The sequence below is a fragment of the Falco cherrug genome, chromosome 7 (genome assembly GCF_023634085.1).
Source record: "Falco cherrug isolate bFalChe1 chromosome 7, bFalChe1.pri, whole genome shotgun sequence".
Classification (NCBI taxonomy): domain Eukaryota; kingdom Metazoa; phylum Chordata; class Aves; order Falconiformes; family Falconidae; genus Falco; species Falco cherrug.
Window position 1 is genome coordinate 25,942,388 of NC_073703.1, and position 27,841 is coordinate 25,970,228.

A 27,841-nucleotide genomic window follows, 5' to 3' on the forward strand; every position below is an offset into this window, starting at 1 on the left:
AGCTGCTCCCAAAATGATGAGAAGCCAAGTGCAGTACGGCAGGCAGGGTGGGGAGCTCAGCAGCCAGCCTGTCCCACCATAGTATGGGGCGATGACACAACGGTGACAGCAGCAGCTCCTATTGACAATCTGGTGATTGTCAGGCAAGGACAAGGCACTGAGTGAGGTTTAAACAGGAGCTGAAACTATCAGACAATTTGTGGTGATGGAGTAGGTCCAAGGTCAAGCTGGGAAGTCAATCTGCAGGCTGGGGTCTGCAGCACCATGGACCATGTTTGGACATGGGCATGGCAGTAGCTGATCAGGGACCGTTAAAGCATGTTAGTGCTCCCAGGGCCCTAACAATAATTAAATGCATCACAGATCCAATCTACCATTGCCAGGTGATCTGGACTTCATCCTTTTGTCTTACTGTCCTTTAAAATAAAAGCAGTGCAGATCCTTTGGGCTTTCCTGCTTTCTCTCCTTTGGGTGTGCCATATATTTTTGCCTGGACTATTTTCAAGCCTTGGATAATGCAGTGTGCTGTCACTGCCAGGATAGATCTGCTCTGTTCCTGGTTATGCTCTCCCTGGGATGCCTTCCTGCTGTTTTTTTACCTCTTGCCTCTCCCTCCAGCTCCCCAGCTTTCCTTCTTTCTTTGTGGTCCCTCTGGTTCAGCTGTCTTCAATACACTGTATTTTGTTTTCTCTCTTTGCTTCTGCTCTTATGCATCCCACTCTGTTGACTTCCAGCACACTCCTGCCTCCCCCCCCTTGCCCTTCAAACACAAGCAGAAAGGTGGGGGTTGCTGTTGGCAGGTCAGGTGGGCTTCTCTGAAGCTAAACCAGCTAAAATTGGCCACAGCATCTTCTTGCTTCCTCAGACTGAGGTTGGTACAAGATAGGATGCTAACTTTGATAAGTCCCAGGTCAGGGTTGGCTTTGAAAACCCTTTTTCACTTGGTACTGCTGTAGATAGCAGGGTGAGTTTTTCACTTCACTGCAAAACTGAGCTGAGTAGCAGTACTGCAGGAGTTTGGGTTTGGGTGGGGGTGAAAACAGAGGGGAATTTTAAAAGTCGCTGTAGGCAATGTCACTGTGAAGTAAATGTAGCTGAAAGTGGAGCAGAAAACAAGATGGGACTTTGCCACTGCACACGTCTGGTATCATTTTTTCTCCTGGCATTCCCAGCCTGCATATAGTGCATGCTTGCTTACAGCTCATTAAAGAAGCACCTGAACACTCTCCCTGTCCAAATCTTCACATCTACCAAGCCAAAATGCACAGCTGCAGGAGAGGTATTTGTTTCCCTCTGTAATTCCAGTAAGTTTTAATAAACAAATTGAAATTGAGTTCCTAATGAAATTCTCTGAATTTAAGCAATCTTAATTATGTTCAGGAAAGAAAAATCACAAATCTCTGGTTTCACCACAGCATTTCATCAGTTTGTATCATTTCATTCTCAGTATTTCCACTATAATTAAACATTTTTTTTAAAAGAACGAGTTGATTTTATATATAATCATATATGCACAGACACTGTAAAGTATCTCATTCCTCTTTAAAACAAAGGGATATATATATATTCACCAGACTGACTGACATGTCTCCAAGTTTAAGAATATGCTGAACTTATAACTGTCTACAGTTATGTTCCTTTGGGAAACAGGTTGGAGCGAAGTGTGAATTCATCAGGTGCCTCTGAGGCTTGTAAATGTGTAATCTTGTTTTCTAAGGCATATGTTACTGAAAGAAGAACAGAGAAACAGCTGAGAAAATGTAATATTTCATTTCCAGATACATATTTGTTCAGAAAGTAGTGATTTTCCTACTGATGCCATGTTATTAGTTAGCACTGGCCAACGTGGTATCATTGCTGGAAGTTTGTTTTAAACAAAATCCTTTTTTCTCCAAATATTCTACTTAGCATCAAATCTGGAAGTTTGCGAAGTAGGAACAAGAGGATTTTTGCAAAAAAAGCCTGAAATAAATTGTTTTTTTCCCACAAACAAGCAGTCTCCAAAGTGATTCAGTCATGGCTAATTCATGAATATTTCAGTTAAATTAGTCTATGAAATAATAAGAGCTGAAGAATTTTTATTTTCTGTCAATTTTGTGTAATTGAAATATGAGTGGTTGTGCTACTCCGGGAATGAAGAATCTGTCTTTTTCACTGTGCTATTAATCATCTTGCAATTAGGTGTCTAGAGACAGCAGGGAACAGAATCACTGAATCTGGCTACCTGAAGTGGTAGCATTGTGGTCTCTATTTTGGTGAAGAGAATTTTCAGCTGTGTATCTGGGCTTGTACAGTACTGGAAAAAAGGTTTTTTTGTAGACTTCGGCAAAGAAATTTTCTAAAAGCACTTGAACGTCAGATTTTGACTATACATAGGTGGTAATGTCTTTTATATACCTGCATCAGAGATAAATGGCTTTTTTTGTGTGCTTCAGAGGTGAAATAGCCATTTCATTTCGCCTGCAGTCATGTGGAGGAAATTTAACAACATTTGGTCATGAGATTTGTGTAATTCTGTCCAGAAGGCAAAACACTTTGAAAGTAGTAAAGCAAAGTTCTCGAGCTCTGGGCCGGTCCTTTTCATAGAATCACAGAATCATGGAATGGTTTGGGTTGGATGGGACCTTAAAGATCATCTAGTCCAACCTCCCTGCCATGGGCAGGGACACCTGCCACCAGCCCAGGTTGCTCCAAGCCACATCTAGCGGAAGATTCTTTTAATGTTGTGCATACCCTCCCTGGGGCTGGTAGGGAAATGTGAACAGATCTAGGATGCTCCTGGCAGCCCCTCTCTCTGGACTGAGAGGTCGAGGCTGCTCTGCAGCACAGCCCCCACATAGCAGCACTGTGCTCAGGCTTGCGTATGGAGAGATGTGTTTGAGAGGAAGATTTGGAAGGAGATAAAGACTAGAGGGCTGTCACTCTTCAGGCATCCTTATTCTTCCATGAATCCAGGTGCTCGTAAATGAAGAAGTAACAGAAGTGTGTCTTCACTGACCTCAGTTTCTTACTGAAATCAGCAGTATCAACCTGCAGCCCAGCAAGCAGAGCAGTGTGAGAACAGAAATCCCAGACTGCCAGAATTAATAGTGGGTATTGCACATCACTAGTGCACAACTCTGTGTGCATCAGTACTGGGTATTGCACATCACCTGAGCACCAATCTGAGTGGGCTGCAGCTGTACCTTGCAGGCAAAGTCATCCCCACTGCCCCCCCAGTTTCCGAATGTGCAGAGGGAGCTGTCGGTCTCCTGGAGGTGGATGTAGCTGGGAAAGAGCATGCCAGCACCCCCACCAGACTAGGGCTGCGAAGCCACGTGCTGCAGGAGCTCTGTGGCTGGGGAAGCATCTACTTGTGGTCATTAAGGGTGTTTTGGAGGAATGACTTTTACCGGTTAATGATACACTGGAACAGGCTACTGTAGGGTTGTTTTTTGCTCCCTAACGTGATGCTGCACTGGGGTGCCTTTGACACCTCCATGAGGATTTAAATGGTCCTTAAACTGACTGAAACTGCATAAACCTGTACTTTATACCTCTTTTATGGTATCTTCAGGCTACCAAAGTTGTGTAAAGCAACTTTGACATAAGGGGCTGCTAAGAAGCCTGACTGAGCTGTTGAGGTTAAATGGATTGGCACACATCGGCTGAGCCTCAAGAGCTGCTCAAGGTATACCTTTCACCATGGAGTAATTTAACTTGTTTAATCCCACTTTGCTGCAGCCTGAGTGAGGTTGGATTAGTCTGTTTGTTGCTGCCTAGATGCACACCCTTATGGACAGCAATTCTGGCTGTGCTGACATACAGCATCGTGTTGAACCTGATCCCGTGGCTGTGCTCCAAGAACAAGTAGCACTGTGTCCGAGCTCGGTATCATGGTGAGGTTGGTATCTGGGGCCTTTTCCTTCTCTGTGCAATTCAATCATCAGCTGTTTATGTTCGTAGCTACATGCACTAAAAAATAGTTTATGGCAGCACTGTAAGAAGGAAACGTGGAGAAAGGCCATCACAATAAACATCCTTCAACAGCCATTACCATGAAGAGCACTAAAGCCTAAGTGACAGACTAAAAAGAAAGAAGTGTCATCTTTGATTCATGCCACTGTTGAATTAAGCAATATAATCACTGACAAATCAATCATTACCAGCCATAAACAACCGGTTCGTTAGTTGGCCTTCCTAAGGCAAAGCCGTGGACCATTAATGTGTTACACATTGGGCTGTTAACAGCAATAAGAATCAGCTCAACACTGTCAGGAGAATTACCAATAATAAAGACCAATTTCTTACATTATGAGATGTAAAGCAGAATCAGAATCAATCAGAATAAATCAAGAGTAATTCTTCTAAGCACAAAGAAATCACTATTGTAAATATGTTTTTGGGAAACAGGAGATTCTGGTGGAACATTTTAAAGAGCTCAAACATCATTTTTAGGGGAATATCCTGAAGCAAGCAGAAGTGTCAGCACTTTAAAATTACCATTTTATTAGAAAGGGCACAGACCTTTCTTGAAAGGCTAAATGATATGTTTAGACAAATTTCTTAAAGAAACAGGAAAGTTTAGGGCCTTTTTTTCCCACTTGATCCAGTTCCATTATGAATGATTGTAAATTAAAAAAAAAGCCACTTCTACTGTAGTTTGCTGGAGTTTCACTTAAATCAGAGTAGTACTACCTAGGACAAAATAGATTATTTTTATTAAAGCAAGAAGTAACCTACTTGTTGGATAAGCTGAAAATTTCCAGCAATGGCTCTCATTCTGATTGCTGAGCCTCTAGGCTGCAGATAATTACATACCCACAACATGGGCCTTGGACAAGCCAAAGGCAATGCCAGGATTTTACCTTATTCATTGTAAACAATTTAAATTTCTTGGTGGACGTGCTTATGTTGTGCTTCTTTCTCATCTTTTGCAGCATCTCAGCATGCTTGTTATGGCTGTCTTTCTGCCTTTTTTTTTTTTTTCTTCTAACACCTCTTCACTTATTATGCATAGAAAGAGGCAATAAAAACCATCATAAAAAGCAAATGAACAACAGAGCAACAAGTATGTCCTCACTCTTCCTCCTATATTTGCTATAATTCTACCCCATCACATTTCCATCCCTCTCCTTCCCTCATAAATCTGCAGGAATCAAGAAATCTGTCACACAGCCCATACTTTTGAAATACACTTCTCAATTAAAAAATAAAAAATAAAATCCATAAATGTCAGCAAACTTGAGATTATTACGGCTAAGGGTATGTGATTCAGCGAGAGCCTTTGGCAATTCCAGCAGACAAATCCTCTTCATTTAGCCTCTTGCCTCAGCTTTACTAAATTAGAGGAGCATTAAAACAGGATACTCAACAACAGCAATGAGTCATGTGTCGTGAGAGCATGGCCAAGTTAACTGTAGCTGCAAGAGAAAGATCAAAAGGGCAAGTTCCAATTACAGCTGGAAGGGAGTTGGAAAGCCACTGCAGGCCTGGAGTGTGTGCACAATATTTACCCTTCAAGAATACTGATGATAACCTGTATTATCTGCTGATATGCACTTTGAAATCTTGAGAGTCAAGTCTTGGGTCAAACACTTGGGAGTGTTGGATCCCATGGAAGCTGCAAGTGCCAACTTCTATGAGAAATCATTGAAGAAGGGATCAGCTCCCTGATCTTTTCCCATTCCCAGTTTCCAGCTGGAGGCCTGGTGAAGCATGATTTAGAGCAAAAAGCTGTCCGTGAGACGAGAGTGAGAGCAGGAAGACAGCAAAGCAGAAATGCTATCAGTTGGCGGTGTGTGCAATACAAGCAGCCATCCAGGCCACCTAGCCAGGAGTGCAGAGAGGACGAAGAAGTGGCAGCTCCTCCAAAATGTGACCTGCTTGGCCAGCTTGTTAATACAACTCCAGAGCTTAGAAGTTGTTTTTATTAAAGCCCCCTTTCTAAAAGAGAAAAAAACCCCAAACATCTAAGACAGTGATGATTAAGCATAATCTGTACTGGCTGGGTGGTAGACTACTTTTTAGGATTATTCTTGAAGCAACACTACATCCAGGTCTCCAGAAAAGATTAAGAAAGACAATCAGGCCCAAAAGCAAGGAGCCCTCAAATCATGGAAAGACTATTTCTGGAGGATAGAGTTTCAATTTGCAGATTAATTGTGGAATGTTACCAGGGTTTACTTTGCCTTGTTTATTTCTGTTATTTACCTTTTTATAACATAAGCTTCTCGGGTCACCTCAGCCTTCACCTTTGTATGTATGAGCCCAGCACAATGCAAGGGTGACCTAGGTCTAGCAACACTAACATGTCAGGAATTATGCATAAACTTTTTTAAAATCTAAAACTGTACCTCTCCCAGATAAGAAATCTGTCATATCTTTACTCCTTGTTTTTCTACATACAGTTTCTGAATACTTTAGATCTTTCTTGAATAATTTTATTTACTCTAATCAAATGGTTTCTGTATGAGGGAGGCTGTGAGCAGAGTAGTCCCAGAAATTAGATGTAAGATTATTTTTGTATTTTGGAATAAACACTAACAGATTTGTTGTGCCTTGATGCAAGTGCAAAATGCATCACATAAATGACAACTCCAGATCAGGGCCCTGTACAGCGATTATGTTTTATGCATGAGATCTGTGCTCCTCCAAGGCACATCAAAGGTTCATCACTGACCACTGATAAACACATTCATCCTCATCTGAAAGCTTTGTTGTAAGCTGTGTTCTTTTCTTGTCTTTCCTAATGGTCTCTCAGCAAACACCCCTCTCCTGGGAGATGCTGCAGTCCAAAGCCAGGTTTCAGCTGAGTCATCAGCTCTCTCAAAGTTTTCTTGCAGCATTTATGGGATTTAAGGTGAATTGATTTTCAGCACCTTTGTGAATTTTCATGTTCTTTAGCATGTGCTTTTCTTTCAGCCTAGCAACACGAGTGATTCGCAGAGCTCTGGGCCTGGATCGTCACATTGCACTGAGCTGCAAGCATGGCCACTACTGTGCTGGCAGCTGGGTCACACCTAAGCCCCACCACAAAGACATTTAAAGCCAGCTGCAGAGGCCCAGCCTGCAGACTCTGCAAAGCAGGAAGCTCCAACAGCAGTATTTTGGAGAGGGGAGGGGAAAAGGTTAGAGTAACTGCCTGTCCTATGTCTCCTCTCATCAATTTGGGTCTTTCTGAAACACATTAACCTGGCTGCACTCTTGTTCTTTTTTTCCTCAGTTGCCTCCTCTGCCTGGTTTAGGTGTACACTCTGACACGCAGGAGCATCTCCATTCCCAAACCATCTGCTGGTTGGTTATACTTGTGTTTTTCCCTGTTTAATAGGTTGATCGCCTACTTCCCTGGACAGGATGAAATGATTTGCCTGGTACACTGGCAGAAGCAGGGCTGGGGTGTTGTGTGAGAGAAACCATACCCTGTCCCATCTCTAACAGTGAAACACGTTCTACACAAAGGTAAGGGTGGGAAAAGCAAAAGTATTATTATTATTAAAATTCCAAGGTGAAAGGTGCATTTATTTTTTTTTTTCTGAAAAAGGTGTTGGGGCATTCTGGGTCATAGAATTAATGGACACTGTCCTTATTAAATGGGTACTTGCTTCTCATAGTAATAAAAGAATTTATGGAAGACCACAGCAGTTTGGCACATATTAGCTTAAAATACATTCAGAGGCTAATCATACAGCTGCCTGAGAGCTATGCAGAGAGTACTGAATTAATCAGGTGCTTTGGACTATGAAACACTGCAAAAAGAAAAAAAAGAGAGAGAGACTGAATGAAAAAGGAAAAAGAAAAGCATGTCTGCTCGCTGAACTGCCTGTAGCTGAAATGGTACCCAGGGACCCCTTGAACAGGAGTCAGAGAAAGAAGTGACCTTCATTATTGAAGTGCTGACTGGGCACTTTCTGAGGTCTGCTTTCCAGTGTCTCAGAGAAAGAAATATCGGGCAAAAACATGTGCTTGGAATAAACAGTGATTTGCAGTCTCTAAATGGACTAGTTTCAAAGGAGGATCCTGGCAGCATCCCATTTTGGGCCTGTAAATGACAGAAGGATTTGCGCTTTGTTGCTGGATGCCTGGCATGTCATTTAGTCTATTTAGTCCTCAACTCTATAAGGGAAAAATGGGTGTAATAATTCCTCTTTTCTCCCAGCTTCTGTCATATCTATTGGGCTTGAAAGCACTTCAGTATGGGAATAACTTTTTTTTGCTGTAAATATTCCTGTACTGGGCACATGGTGTGTGGAAACCCTGCAGAAATACCATGCTGTTTGTCTTGTGTAATAAGTAATTGATAGGTGTGTTGTTACTTGCTTGGCCACTAATGTAAAGTCAGTATAGAGTGACATATATGGTCCTATATCACTGCCAGCATTGCACAGAGCTCATTGGCATGCAAGTGGACAACAGAAGGCTCTGGCATGCAGCTTTCTGGGGTAGATTCCCTGGCAGTGCTTTGTTCATTCAGGTAGCAAGTGCACTAATTGCTCATAGTGAACTGTATTTATTTCAGCCAGGAGTGTCCATACAGCAGGACCAGGGAAGCTGCTTCGAGAGAATTGCTGCAGAGCAACTTATTTTGCCATAGCTGCTGCAGTCAATCCCCCTAAGCACATTAGCAGGGCTGCCCATCAGGACGTGGTAATGGAAATGCCAGCTTCTCTGAAGCTGGCTGGCAAGGATAGCCTTGGGGTCTCCTTGGGGCATCTGAGAGTTTTGTTCAGATCACTGCCTGGAACAAAGCAAATGAATCTGCAGGTTTGATTCATACCCTTGTTTCCCCACCTTCCACTGCACGCTTTCTATGGTGACTTTCAACACCAGGCGCAGATGCTTTGAGTACACTCTACAGCATCCTCTTTGTGAAATTGCTTTGTTCCTGAAGACTGGAAGGGCTTCTCTGTTGCCATATATGTGAGGATGTCACTGGTGATGGCAGAACCTGGACAAATGAGAAGGTACAATGTTCACCTCCTGTTTGTGGCTCAGACCCTTTCATGCTTACTTACCTACAAGGGGTTTGTGTGGTGCAGGGGGGTCTGTGCCTCTGCAAAGCATGTCCTGGCTATAACTGAAACCATCAGCAGCTACATCCTATTTCCTCAAAAGAAGGCGGGTGCCTGAATCCCTCTGCAGCTCCAGGACGCCAGGGTGTAAGTGTTCATGTATCCTAATTTTTTTGAAAGCAAAGAGTGACATTCATACTGCTAGACTTCATTTTAAGGCACATAGTTTAAAAGTAGTTCACCACTATACTCAACCAGAAAGATGCTTCTAAAGAAAAAAATGTCCTTCCTTAGACACGTCCCTTGGGAGGGGATGAATCACACAGAAGGACAACCTGCACTGCAGTGGTTTCAAAGAACAGCCCCCATCCACCCTGAGAAGGATTCTCACGCTGGAGACTTTGCAGCTTAGGCAGCAAACAAGTTTTGGGGAAAGTGGTGGTGATGAGCACAATCCTTCCCATAAAACAGAAAGATTAAACCCTGCTCCTCAAACATTTATTTAGACCTCTAATTCCCATGGCAAACAGGAGTCCTAAGGGGCTTGGCAGAAGCTGATAGAGCTACAGAAGCATCAAGATTAGACAAAGCTGCGTTTGCTTTTCTTTGGTCTGTAATTCCTGTAATTCTCTCCTGGTTTTTATGAATAAAGCATGGGGCCAGGAGGCCTTTCCAAGACTTTCACTGCCAGACACGGCCTGCAGGCAGCAGCAAACTGAGCTCCTGCTTTCAGATGGGCTCCATGGGAATGTCTGAGGAAAGGTGTGGAGCAGGAGTTGAGGCAAGGACTTGTGCTCGTGGTGCCACCCATCTAGGGTATCATATTTGCCAGTTAGAGACAAAGCACCACTCCTAAAAAACTCACCAACCATAAACCAAGACTTTGCTGAGTTCTAAAACTGCTTTATGCAAGAGTATTAGTAAGTAATTAAAAATCTTAGTTTTGCCCATTTTATTTCTTCTACAAAAGCAAACATTTTAGAAACAACAGAAACATGAAAAAAGGTGAAGAGAAAAAAAGTCCCATGGGATGACAGGCACATCTCTCTCAGTGTTCAGGACTGACTCATTAGATAGTGTCTTTCACTGGCTCATCCCCAAGGTGTGCATTAAAGACCAAATGATGTGGGTATAATGATGTGGATGAATCCTGCATTTCTTGTTCCCCTTCTTCTAACCTACCTGTTTCTCGAACAGTTTTCAGTTTATAATCTCTGTCAGTGCCCAAAGAGCTTCTGCAACCAATAGTGCTGTTACCATGAACACTCTTAATTGGATCTAAACACTGGGATGTATGTCCCTCGCGGAAAGTTTAATGATTTCTCTATGCTAACTGACATCTTTTATATTCCTAAATACTTTGTTGTTGTTGTTGCAGCCTATAGTGTGGCATCTGATGGAAGAACAGCTGGTCAATTATTTCCTACAGTCAGAAGCAATGTTAAGGGATTCAGGAATTGGACATAAAACAAAATCTGGACAATATAGGACTTGGCTCATTTGTGTATTATATACTAAGAACTAGCACCAGCTGCCTTAAGCTGGTGGGTACACACGCCAGTTAATCCTCCGAGGCATTATTTTAATAAGTAGATTGAAGAAAGGAACCCAAGTGCAGCATAGATATAGAAAGAAAGTCTCCCTCAAATGATCACAGTATTTGGTGGCCTCAAAGTTTCCAGCAGATGGGTTCATACAGTACTGGTCATGGCTTCATCTGTCACTGATACTGCAATTTTGTTTGACTTCCAGTTTGTCGCCTGCCAAAGCCCAAATACACTGAAAAATGCCGAGTAGAGCAGTTTGGAAAGTGGGGGAGTGGGACCACAACAAGGTCAACTGTGGCAGAGTCAGGACCAGTCTTTTGTCATCATCTGTAAGTATTGGATTTGCTTTGTTGGTAATGCTTCAGCACTTTTTTCCATTTCCCATATTTTCCCCATAACAGTGTGTGAGTGCATATGTGCCTAGCAGATAGGAGCTAAACAGTTTGTTAGGGCAATGAAAATTAAAACCAGATCTCGACTACCTTCCACAGTCCACAGTTTTACTCTCGTAAATTGCCAGGGATATTGCAAAAAAATCTTGAGTAAGGAATGAAGGATGTGACAAAAGAAAATGGGAAGTCACTTAAAGCCAAATTTTCTTGTTTGCAAGCACTGACGGCCTCTGCAGAATTACAGCATTAATTTATAAACTTTAATAACTGGCCAAAGCCACGAGGTCCTCTTTAACCCATGAGTTTCTTCACCAGCTCTGCTGCAGCCTGTCATGTAGTCCTGTGTAGACGGGTGTTGTCCATTGCTGTGCTGAAAGGGCACAGAAATGGGATGGTGAAGAAGAGAGGTTTCTTTTAAATCCATGTCAGAATTTAGAAAAAATGTTTTTTTCTGAATTTCTTTTATTTTTTTACCATGGAACAAACAGACATTTCTATACTTTATACAGCACAAAAAAATGTTACAACATAGCTATCAGACAATAGATGAATCTTTCTTAAAGGAAGAGTTATTCAGAGACTTAACTGTCTTTAGTGACGGTTGGCCAGTGGCAGTGAGTATTGTTGCAGAAAAAATATTTTCAAAACTGTGAGTTTAAAAGGTGCAGAACTCTATCTTCATGAACTGCATCATGGAATGGTCCCATCCAGAACTGAGGAGTGGCACTGGCAAGACACAAGCTCATTCAAGATGTTAATCACCAGCTGCTCTTCAGTTGTCAGGTAACTACATGTACCAAAATAATATTTATTTCAGCTCACTGATCTTTTAGACAGACACAATTATCGTTATTGCAAAATTAATATTTGACCATCTCATTCTTTTAAAAAATCAGCATTCAAAGGCTGTTATTGACAAAGACAGTGCTAGCCATCTTGTCTTAAGATGGGGGATAGAAGATGAGCAAGGCAGACTAATGAGGGCTTTCTGCTAGGTTGGGGCTCAACAGTGGAATGGTGAACTGAAAATTACTAAGCAAATAAAATTGCCTAAATTTTTTCTGGCATTTTCCTGAGAGGAATTAATGTGATGGAGAAACCTCAATGGAGGGAGCAACTCCCGGAGAAGGGAGGGAGGGCTGAGCTGCTCCTCAGGTGTGGGAGGTGCTGGAAAGCAAAGGAACAAAATGCATGGCTTGTCCTGGGGAACTGGTACAGGACACGGCTGGATAAAAGTGAAACGTCAAGCTGAACTGAAGAAAAGACCACACACTATGGGCTCTATTATAAAAGCAAGAAAGGTCTCTGGGAATATCCTGGGTCAATCAGGAGTCTTATTCCTAAAACGTGCGTCTGTAGTTTAAAACAGGACCAGTTCTCTCCCAGATGCTGAACAGGCCAGGGACATCTACAGTGGGACAGAAGCCTAGAAGGAGCCTTTTCCCCTTCTGATCTAATGCACAGCCATGGTGTAAACCATGTGTAATGGTACCTCAGTGACCGGGACAGGAAAGATCAGTGTTTGCTCTAAGGCACTGGGGGACAGTGAAAGAGCCTGAAGCAATCACAGTCATCTGAGAAGCATGATTCATGAAGGGAATACAGCTTCAGATGAAAAAATGTTACCAAGAAGGTAATAAATCAGTCACTGTGAAATTTTCCACCAGCTGATTGACAGTGTGGGAGAGAGGGCAAAGAAATCTAATGCCAGCTTCCCAGGCGGCCTCCCCACGTCACAGCTGTGCATGCTGTGGACAGTGGGGGTTGTGGACAGGTTGTTTCTGAAGCACCATCATTTCACAAATTTTGCATGGTCGTTGTGAGCAGAACTGCTCTCTGAAGCAGGGCCAGTATTTCCTTCTCAGGCTTCCTTCAGAAGAATTCAGCACAGCTGGACTATCTCCATCACACAAGAAAGGTGCATAGGTAGCGCTGTGCATCGGCGTGTTTGCACAGATGGTCTCTTTGGGCTTCCCTCGGCACCAGATGAAGAGCACTGGAAGCATTGCCTTCAGTTCCCCCTTGTAGCACTTCATTATGTAGAACTCATTGAATTTGATATTTACACACGTTCTGTGATGCTTTGTAAACACAAGGCACCTTCTATAAAAGAAGATATTAGGGAAAGTTGTACCGGTGTAAAATTGTAGAAGCTGTACTCCTTTTGTGGAAATTAATACAGATTTACATCGGCGCTGCTGCTGAGGGGAAACTGTGGCCCACAAGGAGGATGCTGGAACTTCCACTGTGAAAGGAAGAGTTCCAGTATAAATGCATGGTCAGTTATACTGAATAAACGTGAGTATTAAATGCAGAAATAGAAATATGTTAAGTTTTTTGAAAGTAATTTCTGTCTGCTTAGAATGAACGATTCAGGAATACTCTATAAGGTAATTAAGTACCTATTAGATCACAAGGGTTCAATGCAGAAGACTGGGAATATAACAGTGTCCAGATTCTTTGTTCCTGCATTACTGTTATTTTAGCATTGCATTCACATTACAAAGGTCTCAATATCTCCTGGAGTCTCGCCAGCCTGTCCCCTTTGCTGACTCTGGTGGAGCAGCATCAGAAGATGTGCTGCCAAGAGGAGGGATAGCAACTGTTCAAACACAGTGAGGGAAAGTGCAAACCGTAAGGTAGGGTGTCAACAGTCAGCATCTTGCTGATCAAGGGCTGCTGATTTCTGAAAGATACAAAGTGAATGCTCCAAAATTAATTGCTGGAAGATGACGTTAATGAATGCATAGAGGGGGGCAAAAAAATCAAAGGAAAAAACCCCAAAACACCCAGACCCACAAACCAAACCCACCCACCAGTGATTTCTCCATGCAGAACACTCTAGCTTGAATTTTTCTGCCACAAGTAACTCATCAACACCTTTCCTCAGTAGCAATATATTAATAGGTCAGTTCTTAAGGCAAATGCATGAAGCCTGCTGTTGCTACTTAACATTTTAAAAGTGCCATCTGCAGGTGTTGCTTTGGTCCTTGATAGTTCATTTTTCTCTACCCACTGAGTCACACTTCTTTGTAGAAAGTACCCATAGAATACTACCCTTTGGCCACATACGTGTGTTTTTGACGTCCCTTTTGGAGCTTGATGCAGCTGAGTTGAATCCCTGAACAAGTCAGGACATTCATAGCAAAGGATTAGATCCTACATCTTTAAATGGGAAAGAAACCCAGTGTTTCATCACCATGAAGGTGAGAGCATGTCCTCCAGGGAAGTGGGAAAGCAGAATAAGAACTATTGCAAAAGCAGTTTATAATACACAAATATTAATATATTGAAATGTACTGATTATTGGGAGGTGGGGGGTAGCATTGACAAATACAAGAATGTATGTACTGGCCACTTTGACACACTGCAAACTTGGGAGCAGATGTGGGTTTTTAAAACTGGGAATCAGGAGAGCTACAGTGCCAAAAAAGTACTGGAACTGTGCAATCCTCATGTGCTACAGCTTGTGGTTTTCTGCTGTCCTGAACACAATGATCTTTCTATGGGGTTTTGTTATTCTTTTGTAAAAACAGGTCCTTTGCCTACATACTCAAAAAAAAAAAAAAAAAAAAAAGCTGCAGCTACCTACAAATCCTCTTTGTTTACTGCTTTTCCTGTGACAAAGAAAAAAAAAACACCCATAAAATCAATTTTCATTTAAATTTTAACAGTTTCCGTCTGCAGGATTTTTAGGGCAGATCAATGTTTTTTAATTAGCTTCAGCTCACCTTGTAGTTTCCATTTTAGTCATATAGAATAATTCGTTAACTATGACACAGAGAGGTCCACCAAGCTAGAGCCTGGACCTGCTTGAGAGAGCTTTGTCCTACTTGTTTCTGGAGACCTCTGGGGAGGCCCCTGGTTGATAAATGAGTAGTAACAGGGGAGTAAGTCAGTTGTATTTTGATGCTATAGAGTACATAGTACAGGAGGGTTTGGGCAAATATCATCTTTCTTTGTGTAGGCCATATCACCATATTCTTCTTTAGGAAAGTAAGAAAGCATTGGCTTAACTTACAACATATCATTAAATCTCAGAGTAGAAAGATATTCAATACATGATCAAATACGCAGGTCCTCAGTACATCTCTTAAACTGGAATTTCAATAATATTTTTTACTAAAAAGGAAAGTTTTTCCAAAATTTTGCAGTCCCTCCTTAACTCTTTTTCCAATGCTTCTTTTGAACACACATTATGGATTTTTGAAATACAAGAAAGAATGTCCAGTGGGGCATGTTCGGAGAAGTGATGTACTGCGCTGGTGTTTGCTCTCGTGGCTCAGCCCCTCTGCAGGAGCAGTGGCTGCTCAGGCTTAGCTGTAGGACACCACAGTCATAGGACATTTGCAGTGAAGCAGCTGTGAGACCTGGGGCAGACAGTGGGGTCACCTCAGGACCTCAAAGAATAAGACAATGACAAATTCTGGGTTACAACTTTATGTCCTAAGTCAAAACAGAAACCCAGAAAGTTTTTCAGGGAGACAACCCCTGCACTCCACAGCTGCTGCAGCCAAAGCTGGGTGGTTGGCTGCTCTAAATTGACCCTTTAGGCTGCATTTGCCCACACAGGTCCCCTGCGTGTTAAGTCCACTGAACAGTTACCTCCTAGAGCTTCACCAGCCGAGGAGATGGTGGTCTTGGCTCATGTCCCCATGTGAAACAAGAGACACAGGGTACAGGTCTAGATGGAAATCTTTTCATGTCAGAGCCTCTCAGAAGTAGCTTTACACCAGTATTACAGCTCCACATGAAGACAAAGCATTGCCACCTTTGGAAGATTAAAAATTATGATTAATTATTCCAAACACCTGTTGAATTGCCTACATTTCCTTTGCCTTCATTACTGGTTATTAGGGTATCTGTGGGTAACCAGCAGCTATTACATTTGCACTTAACCAGAGTTCCTGCCCTGTCTGTGCAGTTACGTTAAATCAAGCTTTTGTGACATTACCTATTTGTCACCATGGGAACAATTTTGAGATCATAAATATGGGATGTGGCATTAATGAATAAATAAAGAGGAAAGAGTACTGATTAGGAAGAAGGCATTAAAAATCTTTGCAATCAGCAGTAATAACAATGGCAAAAAATGCATGACAGATAATAAATAAAGAAACTCCCAGCGTTACAGTTGGAAAACTCTGCTCAGGTCCTGCATTGTTTCTGAGCATTAGGCCAAGATGAATCTTCCTGAGGCTGCCAGCTGCCTTGGAGAAAAATAGTTACTGATCAGAACTTCATTTTAAAGGGTTAATTTTTATTAGAAGAATAACATTTAACTAGTATCAGTTTCCAAAATCTTGTAAAGAGAAACATAAACCTGAAAAAGACCATGAACAAAAATACTTTCCTTTCCACATTTGATTTTTGAATACTTAATATTGATGGTTTGTTGGGGTTTTTTCTTGTATTATTTGATAAAGTGAAAAGAAACCAAGTAGGAGCCTCAGGTTAATACAGCTTCTTATCTTAGTAAAAGATTTGTATTATGACTAGATTTTTACTCTGTCTACAGGATATGGTGAACCTTGGCCGCTGGTTGATGATCTAGTGAAGCTGTCATATCCCTACAGGCTTATGTTCCTGGAGCAGGCTAGGCTTGTTTCTTACACCATTTTTTCCAAAATCTTCAGCATCTAGAACAGGCCAGTGGGGCAGAGGGCTGCCCTGCAGTCCGCAGTCTCAGTGGTGCTCCTGGCATTTGCAGTTCTTCCTGCATCCGTATGCACACCCAGGGAAAATACGGGGTGTTGGGAGACCTAGTTTGCAATACAGTCCATGTCACGACCGTGTTCAGCTGCATCAGCTGAAGGGCCTGGTGTCAATTGTTCCTGGCGGTGTGGGTAGATGACACACCTCCATGCGTCAGAGCCAGGGCTGGTGTTAAAGAGAGGGCTAAGCAGCCCACCCGCAAGGAATTTTAAGGCTGGGTTTGGAGTCTGGTCCAAATGCAGTGGAAAGCTGTAAGCTGCTTTTTCCTCTGCCAGCTGTCATTCCTAGCTTTGCTGAAGATGCCATGATCACTGGGATTTAAAGACTTTCATAGCAGGAAAAAAGACCAGTCTCCTGGCTTGTTTGATGCACAAATGCATCCCCTTCCCTGCTGCTGCCCAGCTGGCCTTGGTGCTCCCATCCAGCACTTTCTCTTAATTTCTCATTATGAAATAAGGCAGCCAGTTCATTCCACAGATCCTTTAATTAATTCTTACAGGAAAACATTTAGAAAAAGATTGTGGGTTTTGGCTGTCAAGCCATGGAAAGCTGGTGTTTCTGACAGTGCGCTTAGTAAACGTCCTTCCTCCCATAAGGGAAGGGAGAGAACAACCACATTTTCCAGATCTGTTATGGTAAAGACTTTTAATCAACAGATTTTAATCAAGAAGGTAGGCAGGATAAACCATGTAACTAATATATTTGGCTGTCATGCCAAGCCCCAGATCATGTCCGTTGGGGATGGTAGAGGTCAGGGAGGACAGGAAAACATTAATATCAACAATTATAAAACTCAATTATGCCAAAGCATGGAAGAACAATGGAGCACAAGCAGCTTCCAAGGCTCATGTGGGATAAGCACTAACAGCACAATGGGATTATGTCTTCTCTGCATTTCATTAATGGTTGGCATTAACAATAACAGGTGTCACATGAACTCCTGCATCATTGAGTTTAATGTCCTGCTACTTTAGCACTTCATTGTGAAATCTCTTCAAAAACGTATTTAATATATAGTTAGCATGGTCCATACCATCACTGCAACCAATACAACACAGTGCCAGTATGTGCCTTGTGTGAGCAAGCCGGGTGAATACAGGAGCTGAGCCTCCCTGCTGCCTCCCCTCCTGGAGGTGAGGAGGTTGCAGACCAGCCACCTCCAGCTCTTTTTGAAAGTACCAGTGCAAAACTGTCCATCACCCTGACACCACTACCATGATCCTCATTATTCCATAAACTTTTCAGAAGATTTTGCAATAAGCCAAACCACTTCCTCACGTGTTTTTCTTGGCTAGCCTCACAAACTTCCATAGCTATTCTGACAAGGTTTGCACCTTCTTTGCTGGATTAGGCCACCTGGCCAAATACTCAATGAAACTTCATCCCTGTCTTCATCTGTGTGTGCGCAACCTTTTGCAAATGTCTTTCATGGTAAATTCAGTGAAAAGAAGTCCAACTTTGCAAACAGTTCACATGTTGATTAAATTAACTCATGTGCTTATTCCCACTGGAGTGGTCTGTAACCTTGTATCTGTACAGAGAAGCTGTCTTCACTAATATTTTTTGTTGTTGTTGTTAGCTTCTTTTCTGGACAGTCATGCACTCAAAATATCTTTGTATGGCAAAAATAATGTAATTTTTCAAGGGTTTGTGAAATGGCCCCTTCAATTTGTTCATATGTAATACACATTACAGGAACATACCATTAACATATACACAGATATTACTGGGTGCCTTTTATTGTTCAAGTATACAAGTTGCCAAAATCACACATTTAAATATACTCAGATCTAGAAATCACATTTGGAAAATCCATCTATCAGTATTGCAGAGAAGCAGTGACCTACTCTTGGATTTTGTGTTTTTCATGCTTTTCTGAGGAAGAAAGAAGTATTAATGACCTTCAGATCTTACAGGGAAAACCCTTTTCTCAAATGTTTAAACAAGTGTTAGCAGAGTTATCTCTGCTGGGCGGAGATAGTTTTGCAATATGCATTCATTGATATTAATGTAATATGTTAATATCCATGGCTTATTTTATACGTCTCCTCTTTAAAGAAGTTGGCATTGTAGTCCTCATGTGTACCCTATCTCACCAGAGCAAAGAAATGTGACTTTATTTCTTGTTATCCTGAGGGTTTACTGTTCCTGAATTCTTTGTGGGTTTTTTTTTTCCACAGCTTACTTAGAGACTTCAGTCTCTGTCAAGGTCTCATTCTGAGCTCCCATGACAAGTGCCCTTGGATAAAGAAATTTTGCATTGTATTTTAAATGGGAATGCAAATTGAAAACCCATTGTTTCACTTGCCAGCTACTTAGCCATCCTTCAGTCAATTTGTTTACTCTTCCTTATTAAGAGGTCCCATAAACATCCAGTACACTTTCTTGTTGCTAAGAATTCTTAATAACTGTTATTTTTTTATCCAAATCTGTTTGTGATGTATGTAAGTGAAGGTTTGCAATTATCAGCTTCTTTTGGTGACAAGAGTGTTACCATTTATCAAATGGCCTGAACGTCGGTTGGTCAGTTCTTACCCTCCAGAAAAGAAAGGCTTGCAAGGTGACCTGCTCTTTCTGCCCAAGATGAGTTGAGTTTCCTCAAAAGTCCTGGATGAACCTGCACACAAGAGCAGCTGGAAGGGACCAGCTGAAGCAATGTGCCCTTGAACCTCGTGTCTGAGGGCAGAATCTGGCCTGTCCCTATTTTTTCAGGTAAAGCAATTAGGACACAAGAAAATGAGCTTGAGAGCTGCTCTCTTTCAATTTGCTGAGATACTTTCAAATAGTAATTTTTCCTTACAGATCTATATTATTTTTTTTTTTTTCAGCTGTAGTGCACGTTGTAGTTGAATGGTGTCTTTTTAGAGTATTTGGCAACTTGCTCTACCATCCTTGCTCTACTCCAGGAGTTGTTGTTGTCAAGCGGCACATGTACAAGATCTAACCATTATTCATCCACACATTTTCATCGCCATTTGTACACTCATTACATTACACCTTAACTCACTGTGGCACTATTTACGTTGCTGTTTCCCCTTTCTGCCTCCTCATATGTGATTTCTTTGGATATGGTCTTGATGGCGTGGGCTGCTGAGCACTGCCTTGGTCTCTCTCAGGGTGCCGTGCAGCCAGCGTTGTCTTCTCTTGCTTTAAGGGAAGTCCCTGTTGCATATGGCTGTGATCAGATGCTCATTGCTCACATCTGGTCCTAACCCTGCATTCACACCCTGGGAATAAACATGACGGAGTTACATCTACACTGTATGGGAAAAAAATCAAAACTACACTGTTCATAAAAGTGCACCTGTATAAATTTTGTTCCACAAAAACAAACAAACAAAAAAAAAAACCAAAAAACAAACTAAAACCAACCAAAAACCAATGATAAAAATACAGCTGAAATCACATACTTTTAAAGTAGAAACCTTGATGCCAAAGATATTTAAGGCTACAAAATGATTTATTTTTATTGTTTAAGGCTGAACCATCTGAACATCTTTGAGTTGCATAATTTTTCCACAAATATTAGTTATATAATATTCTGTAATATTCATCATATCAGAAAAGATATAGTCAACTCATTTGACCATTATTAAAATGTGAATGATATGTGATCCCCTCTTATTATTACAGTTCTTTTGTATTTTTTAAGCCATATAAATTTTAATAAATCTTTGCAGGACTTTATTATAAAGAGCAGAAGATTTATATATGTACTGAGACATTCATTTAGTCTTCATAGCTGTATTGAATTTATTTTCATCGGATTCCTCATCACCTGCTAGTTACCATATTTATTGCATTCTCTCCATTGCTTCTCAAAGCACGTAGACGAGATGTTCTTGGAAGACTATCTGTACAGATGCTGTGTTCATCAGGTAAATGTAAAAAACCTGTCTGATCAGCCAAGACATTTGACTTAGAGTAATTTAGAGGTTATGGGTTCAAGTCATTGCTGTCCATTGTGTGACAGCTCCTGGAAAGCAGTTACTTGCTCTTTTTTTCCAAAAGTGCTCTACTCTTTTAAAGAATAACCAGAAAACTGCCCAATTTTTAGCAAGAAGCAAGTGTTGCATTTACGTAACAAATAATAGATTATTATTTGTGGTGATTCAGACCCAGTTTGTCACCCCTTAATTCCTTAACAATTCCAATGTGCAGGTTTTTCCAGAAAGGAAAAAAAAATCGATCTGAAACCGCTTGCAACAGCATTGCCTCTTGCAATGCTCCCCAGACTGACCATGCGACTGCTGGGGACCTCCCCTGGCAGTTAATGAGTATATCCAGAGAATAACAGGCATGAAATTGCTTGAGACTATAGACTGCTGAGGATCTGAGCAATCCACTCTGCTTTTGCAGTACCGGTATCTCTCCTTGAAACAGGGGACTTCAGGGACAAATTATGGGACTATCCACATGCTCTCCCGTCTCCACTTTCAACTTTGCCTTTCAAATGTGTCAAAAGTACGTGATGTGTTTGCAGCAGACACTATAAGAACATCCATCTGGCTTGACTGACAGCTACTTCAGACCTTCTTACTAGGTATTTGTCACCATTCTTGAAAAATTTACCTTGTGAGGAGCAAAATATGGTGCATCTATTCAGGCTAAAGTTGTGTTTAAGACGTCTTTATGCCTTAAGGCATGGGGGATCCTGTTCCCCACTAGCTGTAGGAAAAAAAAAAAAGGTTCTATTTCTGTGGTGAAAATTTATTAAATCAATTACTTCTTATGAAAAAGTCTTTGTCTTTAATTAGGAAGCGTTTAACTTGGACAGGGAGCTCAGGGAGCTCAAGGACAACTTAAATGAGCAGGTGGTGCTGGTCCTGAGCCCCCCAAACAAGCAAGATGTGAGCAGGACCATCCACACAATAGTATCGTGTACAGCTGTGCCGTGGCGGTAACTCCACTGCTCTCAGGTGCCTGGCCAACGTCCCTGGTGTGTGTGAACCTTGTGGATCATGAGATGGTGCACACCTGCACTTAGCCTAAACTTAAAAATTTATGTAAACTAGGTGTGTAAACTATTTTGTTTTTTCACTGAGTATTAAGGCAGGCAAGCTCTGGGACTGGGCCAGAAGCCTCACCTACGGGAGATGCACCGCGTAGGAATTCCCAGTTATCGAGAGGCTCCTGGTGCTGGCTGCAACCGGACTCCCAGCCAGAGTGTGGGCCTGGGTGATGTTAAGGTGGGAACTGGTGATGGATCCTTTCCTTAGCCTCTGTAATGCTTTGCAGTAACGCTTTGATGCTCTGTTCCTATCGCTCTTTTATCATATTGTGCATAATAACTACTACTGTTTCCTTTTATCATATTGCATCTATTTTTTATTATAATACAATATAATAAACTGCATTTATTCTTGCATTTGATTTGTAAGTAATTTTTGCTTGGTATCCAATCAATCAGCAAAACAACTTGTAAGAAGAAATTCTCTCCAACTTCAGCTCTGGCACCTTCTCAATCAAATAATACTATTTGTCTTGCTTTTACAAGCTGTTGTACAGGGCTAGACCAAAACCCCCTCTGGAAGAGAACCAGAGGTCAGCCCCTGTTTCGTGTGGGGTCAGCTACACTTACAATGATTCAGTCATAGCACTAGAAAAGATATTAATTGCTGGCCATATTATCTCTAGTCAGCAATGGAAAAGAAAATCAGATTACCTGTGTAAAGCTCTTCTTCACTGAATTATTTCAGATCAAAATTTAACTGCTGCAGCATCCTTCCTCGACCACAGCCCACAGAAATGGTTAGGGAAGAGTATAACACAGTGCAAATAAGCAGTGAGATGCTGAAAAACATCTTTTTTTTTTCTTATTTCCAGTGACTAAACCTGTCTTCTTGGATGAGGTTTGGCCTATACTAATGCTAAATGGATTGGGAAATGTGTATGAGAACAGAGCCTAATACCATGAAAAGATTTTAGTTAGCAATCATTCCCCACTGACATTCAGTTAAGAGATGCCCAGCTCTCCTGTAAAAGCCCTTGAGGTCTTAACATGATTACATTTATATTACTGGAAGGGATCATTCTAAAAAGAAACAACCTACCATACAAACTTAATGCTACTGGGACAGGTCACATTGGGAACTAGGTAAGATTTTCTTGAAATCATTAACTTGTTTACCTATTTTATGCAGATGCCTGGCATTAAATATTTTCAGGAAATTTCTAATTTTTCCTATTTTTTGATACTGACTGTGCACAAAAATGCTATTTATTTTTTTATGTATTTGTTGATCTATTTGTTTGATTATTTATTTGTTTATTTTGCTGCCTATCTGCAAAGATACAATCCCAACTCAGGAAAAGAAAGAGTCAAAATATTGGCTGAAGCAGTACCAACAGAAACAGAGAATATTTCTTGTGGTTGTAAAAAGGCATTTTTATTTGGAGAAAATGCTACTCTACTAACATTGTGGGACTACACATCTGTCTAAGCATTTACAAAGCTGTTCCCATACCTCAGAGAAAGATTGCAACATGCCTCACTCACTGAAATAGAACAAATATGTCCTGGAAAATTGTATTAGAATAGCCCAGATGGCAATTGTCAAAACATAAATCTTTGTGAGTAACTGATACATATCTCACAGAAAAAAGAAACAAACAGCACATGTAGGCCACTGCTAATGAATCACATTATTCATAATGCTGTTAATGACTCAGGCACAGATACCTTGTGTAATTAAATTATAAGGAAGCACAGTTTAAGCAGATGGAACTTGTCGGAATTTTAATATGCTGCAAACTGCATTTCATACTACAAACAAGACGAATTGTTTGTCAAGATATGTATTCTGGTACTATTTTATATATTAAATCTAGCATTTCAGACTTTATCTTGCCTATATCCTACGCATGTTAGCCTGGGAGTTGCTCAAATGACATTTCTTGATTTTTTTGTTTGCTTCATTATCATCTCCTGAATCCTTAGTTTATCCTTCATTTCTGCATTCATTATAGGATGGGAAAGAGTTATGTTGGAGTAAACAAATTTATTCCAAAGAGCTGTATCAGCTTACAGTGCAGGGATCCCCAGGAAGTAAACAAAATTATTCTGATGGAGGCACACACCACAGAAGTAACACCATGCTAAGTACACAGACAAGAAAGTGCTACAAAGCAATTCTGAACGTATATATCCAATCGTGTCCATGTTTTTTTCCAGATAGATGTAACCGAGTAAATGCCAACAACACCCTCCAACAGCCTTTGTCCCTCGGTGTCTGCAGTTTGCTGTCAGTACTTGCATGGGGCTGAGTGTGAATTCAAGAAGAACCCATGAGTCCCTTCTCCATGGATGCCAAAGTGTAGGACACTGACTTCCCTTCAGTAACCTGTAAGAGAGGAAAATACTACCTGTCTAAGGACGCAGAACAGCCATAGCAGCAATTTTTTAATAGAAAAGGAAATAATATTTTTCATAAGGCATGTCCTTTCATGCTTCTTTTTCATCCTATGTCCTATTTTCAATTGATAGTCTTAGAGTACATGAAAATAAACACACTCAGTTTTGAATTAATATTTTAAAAGGAAGAAATTTTGGCGAGGCGCTGGCCCAGGCTGCCCAGAGCAGCTGTGGGTGCCCCATCCCTGGCAGTGCCCAAGGCCAGGCTGGATGGGGCTGGGAGCAGCCTGGGCCTGGGGGAGGGGGCCCTGCCCGGGGCAGGGGGGTGGAACTAGGTGATTTTTAAGGTCACTTCCAACCCAAACCATTCCATGATTCAATGATTCTGTGCTTCTATGATTGCGGCATGGAGGCCCTCAGGGTGTTTTACATGGTCCCTGTCCATCATCAGCTCTCCTCTGACCTCCTGTCCATTATAGCCCTTTACATTTCACCCACATGCATATACACAGAGCCCAGAAAAGTCATGTAAAGTATACCATTTTTCTTCTGATGAGACTAAAAAAGGGTCACTGAGATGTGCCAGTATAGAAGACTCTGGAGGAGACAGGATTAGTTGAGATGTGAGGAGATCTAGGGCCTACACTTAAAGGAAAACCCACTACTAGCACAACTGATACTGGTAAAATTCTTACTAGGAACATCACTCTGACTTTTCATGTATGACCAGCCATCCAAGAGCACCCCACACCTGCTTGTGCTCTGTGCCTGAAATGGAGAAAATTAGAAGTGATCCTCAGCTAGTACCTTTAAGACTCACATGTGTTATGAAAATGCTTGTTTCATTTTCCTTTCTTAACTCCTACTCTATCATGCTAAAGGGGAAAATGGAAACATTACTGAGCAAGCCTTCCTTTCCTGCATCACCACTTGAAGAGTTACAGTCTGTATGTAGCAATGATCTATATGCAAAACCTGGACTGGAGAGGGTTTTTTTCGCCCTAATATTTCTAATGACAGTTTATTATCTTTAATCCTTTTAGGGTTTTCCAACTCACTGCTAACTCAGCTTCCTCATCCAGTCACATCCCTTTTCAAACTTTTAATTTATTTCCTTTGCCATGATACCATAGCCCTCTGTATTCTTTTAATCAGGATGGTATTCAGCCAATTTTGAAATCATGAACAGCTAATGAGGTATTTTTAAAAACTGCTGTCTTTGTACTTCTTGCTTTAAATACACACCCTCAAGATATGCTGCCAGCAGCACCATAAGCTTTGGCCCATTGTTTTTGGAAAGCACTGGTCTACGTGGTCTGGGTTCGGGTCAGACCTGGTGAGATAATCACACAGGTTCCATCAGCCATCCCCTAGCTGCGTACTGCTCTCTTTGGAACCTTTGCTCAGAGTCATTATAAGGTCATTTCTGAATATCTAAGGAGTGTCTATGCTGTATTTTTGCTGTGCTACTGTGAGATGTGTTTAATAAGGTGTCTATCTGATGCTGCCTCAGATGACATTTTCAGAAGCTGAAAAAAGGGGGGTTTATGTGAAACTGCCATATGGTGAGCATGATGTTTTGTTGTCAGATTCAGAGGACATTTCAAATTAATTCCTTCAGGATTTAGTCTTGAGTTTAGTTCTATTCAATACTTTCTTAATAGCTTGCATGATGGAATAAAGAGCACACCCATACAATTTGTGGATGGCAGCTGTGAAGGACTGTAAGATCTTTGAGGTTAGGATCAAAGTTTTGAACTGTACAAATGGCACAAGAATCACAGTGAAGCAACCCAGCCAAGACAAGGGCTGTGGTGTGCTTTTAAGAAGGAAACAACAGAGTGTCATGTAGAAAACTGGGATTTGCTGATGCAGAGCAGCATGGGGTCAGGGTGAATAGCATGGTTAGCAAGAGAGATGTTGCAGAGCACGCACACACACAGAGCAATACAATTCTGTATGTAGGACCTGGCCACTTGGGAAAGGATCCCAAGGGATCAGGAAGACTGCTCCCTTCCCAAAAGCAGGTCAAGCTGATCTGGAGTTGTAAGACCACTCATTAACACAGATTTTCAGTCTTCTCATGTAATTTATCTCTCCTCCTTTCTTTCCCAACATAGAAGCCATAGTATATGAATCTAATGAAATCAGAAAAAAAAATATTTAGCCATTATGTCTTGGGACCTCTGAGATCACTTTAGGAAGTCCTTCTTCGACCCCTCTGATGGCAGTATGTCATCCAGCTTGCAGACTGTGGTCCTAGGGCACATCGTTGCTCTCAGGGAGTTCCATGTGTGCTGGGAGTTTTCTCCCTGTGAGGCTCTACACCACTGACCTCTAAGCCTCCTTCCCCCTCCTCCCAAAACTCAGGGTTTTGTCCCTTTAGTGCTATTTTGGTTTCCTGGACCACAGACTGCCAAGACGTGTCTAGCCAGAACAGCCTTATAAATCATCCTCCTTCAGAGGGGACACTGCACATAGATCGTTTTACCATTTTCCTGTTGTGATTTTTTTTCTTCTTCCACATCTCCTAATTAAATCATGCATTTACATAAAAAAGTCTTACAGTCCAAAGCATAATCACCTCACTGTGCTGAACAAGTCACAGCCTGCACTTAGATTATTACATAGCTATTCCATATTAAATTATATTCACAGCTATTAAAGGTGAAAGAAAAAGCAGTACTGAGGAACACGTGGCTACTGCAGGATGGCAATAGCCTTACAGACAGCATTACAAGATCCACAAGGTCATTTGCAATACACCATGCCTAATTAAGTTGTTCTCAATGTTAACAGCTGAAAAGCCATTCAAAGTAGTTTATGTGTCAGCTTTGTTAAGCAGAATATTAGCTGTATGGGGGGAGGAGGGTAACAGCGGATAATGTGTGAGGGAAAATTCCTTACATCTTAAATAATCAGAGCACCATCTAAAGAAAAGCTAATTATGACGATTCCTTTTTGCCATGACTAACAGATTGCATGTGGGGAAGATACACTTTACCATGCCAACTTAGGGGACCTGACAAAGCCAAAACACTTTTTGCCTTGTTACACCTCTGAAGAGGAGGTTTGCAGAGCTCTCGTTGTTTCTCATTACAGCCCAGGAGGCTGCCTGGAACCACAATCTAATATTGGGATAAACCAACACAATTCAACGTTGATTATATGATATTATATATCATATAGATGTATCATTATATAATATATAAAATATAATATATATGTTGCATATAAATATTACACATCATATATATTATATATAATATTCTATATAATATATACATGTGATAAAATAACATTGGTTGTGTGAACACACAAAATACCATTTCCATTACTACATCCTTCTTCTTTTGAATGCATGAATATACTTTGGAAAAATGTATAGGGGATTCCAAAACAACAAGAATATTAAAATTAAGCTGAGTGCTGAGGAGACCAGGCCGTACATTTGATCCACTACAACACCACCCTAAAGTTCAATTCCCTTCTTCGGCTGCGCTCATGGCAGCTACAAAGAATAATTTTCTTTGACTGATTTTTTTTTTCAGGCATTTCATTTTAGTTGAATGAAAAAGTGCTTCTCCAGAGCTGAAATTGTCTCTGGGAATTTTGCCCTCCTCCTAATAAAAAAACAGATGATCTTACTGAGATATTTACTTTCAGGTCATTGAGAACTGAAATAGAATATTTTTATTTTTTCGGCCCAGTCATGGTCTCTGCACCACTTCTACTACACAAAGTCCCCAAAGCCTCACCAAATTCCCAGGCACATGATTTTCCCGCATTTCTTCCAGGAGAGCCCGTATTTCTCTGCCAGTCTCCCAGCCCTTCTGTGGGCAG